Genomic DNA, 12,544 nt, shown 5'->3' with positions numbered 1-12,544 from the left:
CTTATCTATTTTCCCATAAACCCCCATGGGGAAAGTTACAGAAACCATACTCAGAATATTTATTTTTTTTATTTTTATTTTATTGCATTTGTATCCCACATTTTCCCACCTATTTGCGGGTTCAGTGTGGCTTACAATACATTGTAATGATGGAAGTACAATTTGTTACAACACAATTATGGTTACATTTTGAGGAGTTAAGTTAGAACAAGGTCCAGGTATCGTTAAGGGGAGTAAAACAATGGAGAAAGACGATTGAACACTAGAAGAACAACGGATACTGGTAGGGCAACAGAACATTAGCAGGAGAACTTTCGGGCTTAATGTTTTTTACCTGTAAAATTTAGGTTTAAGTTTGTTGAAGTTACGGGGGATAGTAGTACTGAGGAGAATGTATTGCTTCATTGTTTACAGTGTGTGTGGACTTCATGTGTTTTGATCTTTTCGATAGACTTTTTCAAAGAGATGAGTCTTTAATATAGTTTACTATTGGGACGACTATCATTTCAGTTTTCTAGTTGCCCCACCAAGATAGAGAGAGGGTAGTCAGCCATTGATATTTAACACCATGGTCTCTTGCAGTATGTGTACATAATTGATCCCAGGATAACGCATAATTGATCCCAGGATAACGCACATTTTGTTTTGCCATCGGAGTGAGTATGTTTTCACCATGACCTTAGTCATATGACAATTCAAAGGGAATAGCTTGGATTGTATCCAGAAGTAGCTGTGAAATTGTTAATTGTCTTCAGTAATGCTGGGATAGATATAAAAGTGAGGAAAGCCATTATACAAAAAGCTGACAGTGAATGTTGCCAGCCCTCACTGCCTGTGTATCTGTGTTGTATCTCAACAGAAACATTTCTGACATTGCCGAGGAGTAAAAGTGTGCACTGTTACTCCTCGGTATCACCAGATGTTTGTCAAGATCCAGTTGTGCTTGAGGTTGACCTCACTAGCCTATTTGGAACACTGTTTACTCATTGCATATCAAACTCAAGCTGCACAGCGTTCCAACAAATCACTATACACCATTCTTCAGACTTCTGAGGCAGGTGTATACGTGCCGAAACACGGCCGCTGTGTGGAGTCATTTTGATGTATTCCCAATAAACATCACACACAAGAATCATCTCGTCTCCCTCGTGTTTCTTGGAAGTGCCAACCCCTTCACACTACTTTTTGGTCTGGTTTGCTACGGTCGTAGGGATTGCTGTTCCTCTCTGTTTCATGGTTCTTGTCCACGAGAGCAGTCATATTGCAGAAGACCTCAGCATTATTAAAGGTGGACCTTCTAGGCATAAAGCCATTAAAGGCAGTTCTATACGCTAGCCCCTAAATTTAGGTGCAAATAGTACACCCTACGCTCAGTGTACGAGCGTGATTAGCACCAATAATTGGGAGTTATCTGCATAAGTGCTAGGCTCTATTTTATAAACAATGAGGCCAATATTCAGACTGGCGGCAAGCACAGATATTGAATGCTGGGTTGTTTCTGGTGACCGGCACTGAATATCCGATTTATTTTTGGCTGCTGTAAAATAGCCAGCTAAGTCGATATTCAGCACTGGCCGGCTAAGTTCATAGCAGCCGAAGATAGGCCTGCTTCATAGGATTCTCTCAATATCTACGGCGAAGCCCCAGGATACATGACGGACCTCATAGACCTACCAACCAGAAACACAACAGGATCAACACGAACACACCTAAATCTCCACTACCCAAGCTGCAAAGGACTCAAATACAAATCAACCTATGCATCCAGCTTTTCCTACATAAGCACACAACTATGGAACGCATTGCCAAAAGCCGTGGAAACAACTTATGATCACCTAAACTTCCGGAAATCATTAAAAACTAACCTGTTCAAAAAGGCATACCCTACCGACCCAACTTAAATGCCTGTACCCTGCAACACAACGAAACCAAAGCTCGTAATGGACATATAATAACTCTTCCTCTCTACGATTCCCTAATGTGTCTGTACACACGAACCTTATTCTACCACAACATTACCGTATTTGTTCATACTGGAATTGGCGAACGCCTTTACGGTACTATGTAAGCCACATTGAGCCTGCAAATAGGTGAGAAAATGTGGGATACAAATGTAACAAATAAATAAATAAAAATACTACGCATTGCATGGCACCCTTAGGCACACGCACTTATGCCAGCCGTTGACCTGTTGTAAGTGCACACACCTACCTTTTTGGTGCGCCAGTGCAGCTTTATGCTACTATATTCTCTAACAGTACAAGCTTGCCGTTAAACCATTATGGAATTGGTGCCAAGCGCAACACTGTTCTACAGTTATTAATTCTACAATTAATAACTAAGGACGGTCCCTGCTCAGAAGAGCTTTAGATTGTAAGCTCTTCTGAGCAGGGAACGTCCTTAGTTATTAATTTGTACAGCGCTGCGTAACCCTAGTAGCGCTCTAGAAATGTTAAGTAGTAGTAGTAATAGTACAGTGCGCTGGGTGCAATGCGTTGTAATCTGGGACTTTCCCATGCGCTAAGCCTAGATATTGCATGACACTGTTTTAAGGTTTTTTTTTCCAGGTCATATGCTAATGTTCCTATTAGTGCATGGTACCTGCAAAGTTAACGCGGAAGCATTTAGCACCTCCTGTTTAGAAGATGCTAAGTTCTCCTATGTTAACCAGTTAGCATGCATTTAGCACAAGGTTTGATTGACAGGAGACGACATCACATGACAAGGCTGAAGCTGTCTACACCTAAAGAGCTTTAATTTCCCTATGCAGCCACTGCCATCTTGATACACTCAAAATACATTACTTTGTAAGGCAGCAAGCTCCGCCTACTGGCTTCAGGCCAGATAATGGGCCAAGCACACTCCCGCTGTCTCCCGTCAATTAAACCTCCTTGATTAATCATAATGTTAAGTTAGCTGGTTAATGCCTGCACACCCATTCTCTCTACTCATGCCATGCCCCCTCAGAGGAAACTTCTTTAGAAATAAGTCATGCTCGGTTTAGCAAGTGAAACCAAGGAAAATACCGCAATGTGTTTATGAAGTAGCCTGTTCTCACGCACTAACCATGCATCAAGGGCTTAACTCCCTTTCATAAAAGGGCCCTTAAGTGTTTTACTGAACCCCTATACACCATTGCGCCAATGTAAGTCATTGCAAAAAGGTTTCTTATGTGTGTCAGGCAAGAAAGAGGAGAGGCTAGAGGACACAGATTCGCAGTTCTGTTTTTATCATGGCCCCTGTGGGCCAATAATCTGAGGAAAATAGAGGAATTTTGTGTTTTTTAGACAAGCGAGAAGAAACGGCTATTTTGTTGGTCCTTTTCTGCAGAAATGTAGATGATATAGATTTGGGCAGTAGGCCTCTTTGATTTCATTTTACTGTTTTATAAATTGAATTTCTATTATTCTTTTGTACGTTATTTCTGATTATTATCCTATATGCTATGTTTGTATTATTATTATTATTTATTGCATTTGTATCCCACATTTTCCCACCTATTTGCGGGCTCAGTGTGGCTTACAATACATTGTAATGATGGAGATACAATTTGTTACAACTCGATTATGGGTTACATTGTGAGGAGTTAAGTTAAGACAAAGTCAAAGTATCGTTAAGGGAATATTACTGTTCTATAATAATTATAATTTTTGTTTATTTTTATTGATTGTAAATCGTGTCAAATCTGTAGAGAGATGCAATATGTAAATGTGATAATAAAATAAAAAAAAGACATAGGTAGACAAGAGGATCAGTGGCGTAGCCAGGAATTTTGAACAGGGGGTGAATCTCACTCCACATCTCCCTTCTTTCTCCCTCCCACTGCTCCAACCCCCCCCCCCCCCCCCCATCCCCATACCTTAAAATCATCTTCAATCTTCACCCGATTAGTACCAGCGACAGGTGGCGCTCATGGGCTGCCTATGGCCTGCACCAGGGCTTTTTCTCTGAACCATCTCGCCCGTCAGAAAACAGGAAGTTGTGTCAGAAGGGCGGGATGATTCCGAGAGAAAGCCCTACCTAATGCAGGCCACAGGCAGCCTATGAGTGCCTCTTCCACTGGCGCTGCCTGGGTGAAGACTGGAGGTGATTTATAGCATAGGGGAAAGTGAGGGGAGGGAGGGAATTGTGAGAGCTTTGCAGGGCTGGGAAGGGAAGGAAGAGATGTGGCGGGAGGGAGAAGGAAGGGATTGACAGGGGGTGTATATGAAACACAGGCATCTTGAATGGATGCACCACTGGTGAGAGGAGCATGGGGATTCCATTACAATGACCGAGCCTGGGACCTCCATGACCTTCTTCTGCCGCTGGCTGTTTCTCTTCTTGAACCAACGTAGCCAGGGATCATGGAGACTTCCACTTCTCTCTACATTCATGGCTAACCTTGCATCTTATAGATGTGGTGCTGTCATCTACAGATGTTACAGTGTTCTAAGATAGCTTCTACGAGAGGAAGTTGGGAGGATGTTATAAGTGATACAGTCTGCTCGCTTTCCTTGTGGGTCATTGAGAATGGTACCACTCGGCATGAAATTCAACAATTTCATTTACCGTTACACTGAAATGAATAGTTGTGGGGTTTTTTTTTTTTTTGTCCAGCTGTGGATTTGAGGTTAACCAATTTAATCAGCCTTTTAGCTCTTTCCTTGCCCAGCTATGCTCATGTTTCTGGTTTAGTGTGTGTTTTGTATAGTCACGGTCCTACCAGTTGGAAACTGATCCAAGTCTGCCTTCCTGAAAAACATGTAGTGTTTCAGATGCTAACCTAAGAAAACTCTTGAACCCTGCAACTGAAGTTATTAACGTGTGAGTCCTGCCAGAGTTCCTTTGTGTAGATATCTTACCTTTTAGCTGCCTGAACCCAAAGAAGGAAAAGAAAATGGAAATCTAAAAAGCTGGATCTATTGGCTTCCTATAGCCCAGGCCAAACAATGTAAAATTCATTTCCAGATTTTGGAAGCTGATGTGAAAAGGAGGGTTGTCTTCCTATTTCTCGAGAAATAAGGGTCAACAAACAAGCTGTGGGTGAGAATTTTTTTTTTTTATCGGATTCACTCATTACATCTGTGACTAGCTTTCAGGAGTTAATCCCTCTTCAGCCTTATGTATTTTCGGGATTACTGGTAGGCACACATATAAAGGCAAACCCTTTACTACTACTACTTAACATTTCTAGAGCGCTACTAGGGTTACGCAGCGCTGTACAATTTAGCAAAGAAGGATTCCTCCTTTGTTTCGGTAAATTTATACGTGGAGTGGAGGAGTGGCCTAGTGGTTAGGGTGGTGGACTTTGGTCCTGAGGAACTGAGTTCGATTCCTGGCACAGGCAGCTCCTTGTGACTCTGGGCAAGTCACTTAACCCTCCATTGCCTGCCGCATTGAGCCTGCCATGAGTGGGAAAAAGCGCGGGGTACAAATGTAACAAAAATAAATACATAGGGTTACCATATATGCAGAGACAAACAAGAAGACACAAGAAATTAAATGGTTGCTAACTTTGCTGGTGTGTGTCGCTGGGGGAGGGGGTGGGCCAGTGCAGACCCAGTCCAGTGACAGTCACAGCAAGTGATGAGTGACAGAGCAGCAGAAGGACTCCCAAATGACTGACACTCCCAAGTGCCAACGAGTCCCAGTTGGAGTCCAACACAATGACAACCTCCTCTCTGGGTCCTTGACTGTGCTGTGGCTGCCGGCCACGTCCAAGTACACAAGGGGGATCTTTGCTGCACGAGCTGACTCAGCCACACGCACCTGCCAGTAGGATCAGGTGCGTGTGGAGGATGTGTCCAGGGAAACCTGGTCATACCGGTAGCCCTATATGTACAGGGTATATGAGACGTTTGTTACTTTACATGTATATTGGACATATAGTTCTCAAACCATGTGTTTCCTCTCATAAAGCATTGTTTTACATACAGAAATGGATTTTAAAATGGTCTCATTCATAGGAGCCCAACTCTGTGGGTACCAGTGGGTGCTGAGCACCCCCAATATTGAGCAAGCACCTTCCTTGTGTCCAGGGAGGGGCTATTTATATTGTATTTGGCACCCCATTTTCAAATGTTGGCACCTAGTTCGTCCGGTTTGTTGACCCCCTTACGACCACAGGTGCAAATAGACTAAATCCGCAACCACAATACTTTGCTTCCTGTGTATGAAAAGGATTGGGAGAGGAAGATTAATAAATTGTAGGCTTGAAATTCGGATGACGAGAGTCAGCGATTTTTAAGGCACCGTGGGATGAATTTGACCTGGATATTCAATGCTTGGCCTAATTCCATATCTGATACAAAGAACCAAAGATCAACGCTATATAAAGCAGGCAAACAGCAAAATGGAGCGGAGTGGAAGAGTGGCCTAGTGGTTAGGGTGGTGGACTTTGGTCCTGGAGAACTGAGTTCAATTCCCGGCACAGACAGCTCCTTGTGACTCTGGGCAAGTCACTTAACCCTCCATTGCCTGCTGCATTGAGCCTGCCATGAGTGGGAAAGCACAGGGTACAAATGTAACAAAACAAAATAAGGTAAAGAACTTTTTAATACTTATACCACAGCACTCATGATGTGAATTTATAAATCTCTCAATGCTTTTGTTAAAAGAGTACCCTCAGAAAAGTCCACCTATTTTAAGGCAATATCATTGGTGAGGGTCTCCAGAGCTTGTAACTAAGCTGCCAGAACCTGATACAAGGTTGGCTAAGCTTGTCTTTAAAGCTACATGACGATACTGTTTTGGTCTGGTGGGCGGCAGACCCGTGTAGTAAAAACTGGCAAGGAAAGGTGTATATGTGTAAGTGCTGTGGGGTTAAAACTAGTAAGTTTACAAGCCTGCATGGTTGAATCTGGAATAAAAGAGCCTATACTTGTTGTTCACTTTACATGAGGGATAACAGGCTGCAGTAATGTTTTAATAAAAGAGTTTTGTTTCACTTCTCCTTGATCTGGCTGTATGTTTATGAGGGCCTTCTGCCCAACATCCCGACCAGGACATTCCAGCATGCTATGCAAAATGTGGCTTCATGTGTCTTCTTCACTAGACACTTCTTAGCGTGAGTACTTGTTTTCATTCAGTGTACATCCATTTTGTGTTCCCTTTGTCTGTGAATGTGGGCATTTAGCTGTGTTCAATACAAGTAAATGCGGGTAAAAAGACTGCTGTTATTGGATTATGCAAAATTCCTCTCCTGGACAGAGTCTTGGCAGTCCTAGCTTGTATTCTGGTGAAATAATCCTTTTGTTTTCTCAGTTCTTGTATCCCAGGATTTTAATTATGATGATTTCATGAGAAGTTTGAGTAATAATAATATGACTCTATGTAACTACCTAGTGCCACATTATCTTGGTAGGTTCTGCAATTTTGGGGCTTCTGCTACCAGAAGGTTTAAGTAGAGGCAGGGAGAGGTTCTGCAATTTTGGGGCTTCTGCTACCAGAAGGTTTAAGTAGAGGCAGGGAGAGGTTCTGCAATTTTGGGGCTTCTGCTACCAGAAGGTTTAAGTAGAGACAGGGAGAGGTTCTGCAATTTTGGGGCTTCTGCTACCAGAAGGTTTAAGTAGAGGCAGGGAGAGGTATCCAAAATGGTTTTCCTATGAGGCAGCTTCTATCTACTTAGTAATTTGTGAGGACTCAAGCGTTTTCATTTTGCGGTTTCTAGAAAATATTTTTAAACTGAAGGAATGGTTAGTGTAGCATATTACCAATCAACTGTTTAAATCATTACGGGGTATCAGGCTTGTTTCTTCTCACAAAGAAGCAGTATATGTAAAGGTTAGTTGCAGAAGAAAAGAACAGACGAGCCGACCTCCACGGCTCTCAAGTCAAATAGCACGAAAACAGCAGGGGTGGCACAAGCAACACTATGTACACTGAAAGAGCCACAAATGTCTTTATTGTTGATGAAAACAAACTCGACACAGGCCGTGTTTCGGCCTATCAGCCTGCTTCAGGAGTCTGAAACATGTCTATGAGTTGGATGGCTTTTGATGGCCAGACAAGTTGCCATTTGGCTCACAGACGACTACATGGCTTGGAAACCATGAGATTAATTCAGCCTTGTCAGAGTTTTTTTTTTCTGGTTTATCCCAATGTCATATAACAGTTGAGAAGCCATCAAACTCATAGGCAACGCTGTGGCATCCTTCAGACTCCTGAAGCAGGCCAATAGGCCAAAATACTGCCCATGTCAAGTCTCTTACATCAGGGTTAGTTGCAGAGCACTCTGTTGTATGGGCTCCAAGCATTGGAATAAACGTTGTATTGATGTTCAAATGAAGATTGACTTTCTTAAATTTCAAAAGCAAGTAAAAATATCAGGCCGGATATTCCAAAGCCCAATTCCATACAAATGAGTGCCTTATCTACCGGTATTCAGTAGTACTATCTAGTTAGTTTTGCTGTAATATTTTTACAGACCGCATTGGCAATATTACACATATAACTGGTACAAGAATCATGGTTGTTAACTCCTTGAAAATATTAGGGGTCATTCTAGATGACAAATTGACTTTTCAACATGATATTGTCTCAATTATGCACAAATGCTTCTTTAAATTAAAATTGGCCCAATTGATTCAATCTGTTATTGACCAGAAATACCTTTGCATTTTACTCCACATGTTAGTGCTAAGCCATTTAGACTATTGCAATGCACTGGTTTTCAAGGCTTCTGGTTAATATCAATATAGTTCTTACTGGCCACTATTTCCCCAAAAAGAGTTCAACACGGTGTATAGGTTAAAATGCAATATACAAAAGGAGAATATCCATCAAAATACAATAAAATATACAATAATATCAAGTGTATAAAACATCCACATCGAAAACATAAAATCTATAAAATCAATAAAATGCAACCAACAAGTATCATCAACACTCAAAACGTAGTCAATGAGTAGTAGGCATAAAGGAAGGAGTTCTATAAATTGTGCTCAAAAATTGCAGCGGAAATAAATCGTCGCTAAGCGCTATTCTATAAAGGGTGTTTTCCAGTTCCTGCGCCCAACAGTAGGCACCAGTCTTACCCCCGTTGAAACATGGTGTAAATCCCAGCCCCCAAGTCTATAACACTGCATGCAACCTTTTGGAACACCCATGACCCACCTATACCCCTCTCGTGGCCACACCCCCTTTTGGGTTGCACGCTGTCGGGATTTAGGCGTCCAGCATTATAGGATAGTGTGCAGCCAGATGCACATGCAAATCCTAATTGGTGCTAATTAATGTCAATAATTAGTTGTTAGCATCCAATTATTGATGGTTAACAACTCATTAGCGAATTGATAGTCCTAACATTTCAGCAAATTCATTTAGACTTTATTTGTACCTATCCCTGCAGTCGTTGCTCAGTGATAGGTTAGTACTTTGTAACTGAGAAAAGCAAAAGTGGAGGAGTGACCTAGTGGTTAGGGTGGCGGACTTTGGTCCTGGGGAACTGAGGAACTGAGTTCAATTCCCACTTCAGGCACAAGCAGCTCCTTGTGACTCTGGGCAAGTCACTTATCCCTCCATTGACCCATGTAAGCTGCATTGAGCCTGCCATGAGTGGGAAAGTGCAGGGTACAAATGTAACAAAAATAAAATACTGTATAAGTATATATTTTTAACTTGTTTCTGATAGTTGTTACATTTTGTTTGTTGTCTTTAATGTGAGAAATGAAACATGAAGAATAGGTATAGATATGTGTATATAGATGTATTTTTATTTGTACATACAAAAATAGAACACACAGGAGCAGATAAATAATAAATATGTTTAATATAATTTGTAATAAGTTCTCATTCAAATGCATTTTAATAGACAACTTTTTTTGTTTTTTCGATTTGGAGTATATATGTATAAAGACTTATTTGAGCCAACTTGTGAACAGGCGACATAATTGGCCATGTGAAAAACATGGGTTTTGTAAGTTGTCACCTTTGACTTTTAACATTTGACCTTGAGCCTTATTTATCGACATTGCAAAGGCTACTTGAACTGGAAACTGCAGTCTTTTGAATTGTATCCGGATCCATGACTGGCCCAAAAACTATGGTCTGCTTTAAATATATTCTACTTTAATTGAGCCTTAAATATTGACAGTGCTGAGGGGTGTGTGAAAATGGCTGAGCGGGGGTATGCTGCTGAGAGTGAGTGTGAATGGGTGTGTTAGAATGGGTGAGTGTGAGTGAGGGTGTGCTTCTGAGGAGCTGTACTGTCGACAGTAGGTTTGAGAATGGGTGAGTGTGAATGGGGGTGTGGTACTGAGAGGGGGTGAGAATGTGCGAGTGGGGGTGTACTGCTGAGGGGTGAGCGTGAGAATGCATGAGTGTGAATGGGGGTGTACTGGTAAAGAGGGTCTGAGTGGGGGATTTCTGCTGAGAGGTGTGTGAGAATAGGTGAGTGTGAGTGAGGGTGTTTTGCTGAGGGGTGTGTGAGAACGGATGAATGTGAGTGGGGATGTGCTATTCTGTGGTGTTTGAGTGGGGGTGCACTGCTGAGGGGTGAGTGTGCATGGAGGTGTTCTACTCTGGGGTGTGTGAGAACGGGTGAGTGTCAGTGTGGGTGTGGTACTGAGGAGTGAGTGTGAGGGGGGGTGCTAGAGTGTGTGAGTGGGGTTGTTTTGCTGAGGTGTGTGTAAGAACGGGTGAGCGTAAGTGAGATGTTTTGCTGAGTGCTATATTAGAGTGGGTGAGTGTGGGTGGGGGAGTGTGAGAATAGCTGAGTGTGACTGGGGTGTGTGAGAAAGGGTGACATTGACATTGAGCTTAATACTCCCTTAAATCAGAAAATGTAAAGACTGGATCCAGTGGTGTGCTGGAGCAGGCTCTCACAGGCTCGCAAGAGCCGGTTGTTAAGTTTTTAAGAATTTTGGGAGCCGGTTGTTAAAGTAGGGCCCTCCATGGCTCCCAAAATGTGGGCTTGGGCCCCCTGCTGAATTATCTTTTACTTTGCTGGTGGGGATGCTGAGCCCTGCCAGCCAAGTAAATAGACTACTGCTGCTCCCCGCTCCTTGTTTCCAGCTCTGGGCAGCAGGCTGGGACTTCTCGAGCATTTGGGAGTGGTGGCAGCAGTGGTGTAGCCATAGGTGGGCCTGGGTGGGCCGGGGCCCACCCACTTAGGGCTCAGGCCCACCCAACAGTACTACACGTTTAGTGGTAGCTGGTGGGGATCCCAAGCTCAGCCAGCTGAAGACTTCCCCCTAATGGTAACGAAAACACTACTCTCCATGATACCAACACCTGCGCATGCTCAGTTTTCAGCGTATGCAGACTGCCATGGTGGAAAGAAGTATTTCCCCGCCAGCTGAGATATTTTTGTTGGTGGTGGTTGGGGGGGGGGGGGAGAGAAAAGCACTTGGTGCCCACCCACTTCTTGCCTAGGCCCACCCAAAAATCTGTAGTCTGGCTATGCCCCTGGGTGGCAGTCCGTTTATTGGCTGCCAGCAAAGGTATGCCTAGCGTGCCCGCACGAAGGGAGGGAGGAGAGAGAGGCAAATGTTGCCCCCCCCCCCCCAGCCACCCCTGGCCCTTCCAACTGCAGAGCTGGCTACATCCGGAGAAAGAGCCTGTTGTTAAAAATTTACCAGCACACCCCTAACTGGATCCCTACCTAGCACTAACTTTTCTTTTCCGATCAATTTGTTTAGGCTGATTTTCTTGATTAGTTGTCTCTTTCAATCTAGCAAGTGTCTGCCGTTTGGCTTTCACCATGTCCCTGTCAAAACAGAGCCTTCTTTTCAAGGGCATGTTGAAATTCAGTTTCCCCCCTTTTCAGGGAGTGTTCCCTTGGTAGGGTAGTGAATTCATGCGCACACACACACACACACACACACTTCCCAGCCTGACCCCCAATACTTTCTCCCTACCCAATTCCCACCAGTCTCTGAATCTTCCTTATACTAAAATTGTTAGGGAAGTGGGCATTAGAGAACGAGAGAGGGACAACTGTACAGTTGCTGCCGTCCGTGTTTCTCTCTACCAGCCCTCTCCCCGTCCCAAGCAGTTTGTCGCTTAGCAACAGCAAGGAAGAACTTTCCGACCTACAGCCCATTCATTTAATGGATGGAAGTATTGCTCCCCCTCCCCTGAGTGCCCCCGTCAACTGAATCACTTCAAACTACACAATAACCTCGGCAATGGCAGTTAGAGTCTGCCTGCCAGGTTTGGTGGCTGTAGCTTTTCGGGGGCCGGAGGAGTTCGGACACGGACAAACAAACAAACAAACGTGTCTGCTTTATATATATCTAAATTCCATCTTTAGCATTGTTAGGCCATCCCTATAGAAATAGCTGCTACTTTATTTACTTCTCAAAAAATTCATTTCAGAAGTTTAACAGAAGTCTAAAGAGGAGGAGTAGCCTAGTGGTTAGAGCACCAGTCTTACAATCCAGAGGTGGCCAGTTCAAATCCCACTGCTGCTCCTTGTGATCTTGGGCAAGTCACTTAACCCTCCATTGCCTCAGGTACAAACTTAGATTGTGAGCCCTCCTGGGACAGAGAAATACCCAGTGTACCTGAAAGTAACTCACCTTGAGCTACTACTGAAAAAGGTGTGAGCAAAATCTAAATA

The 12,544-nt window shown here is 43.3% G+C and overlaps 1 protein-coding gene across 5 annotated transcripts in view; it reads left to right on the top strand.

Annotated features, from left to right (window-relative positions):
- SCUBE3 (signal peptide, CUB domain and EGF like domain containing 3) overlaps positions 1–12,544 on the top strand; it is a 297,033-nt gene that overhangs the window by 237,949 nt on the left and 46,540 nt on the right. The window lies entirely within an intron of this gene.

This window comes from Microcaecilia unicolor, chromosome 12 (assembly GCF_901765095.1).
Source record: "Microcaecilia unicolor chromosome 12, aMicUni1.1, whole genome shotgun sequence".
Lineage (NCBI taxonomy): Eukaryota > Metazoa > Chordata > Amphibia > Gymnophiona > Siphonopidae > Microcaecilia > Microcaecilia unicolor.
This window is presented reverse-complemented; position numbering and strand designations above follow the sequence as displayed.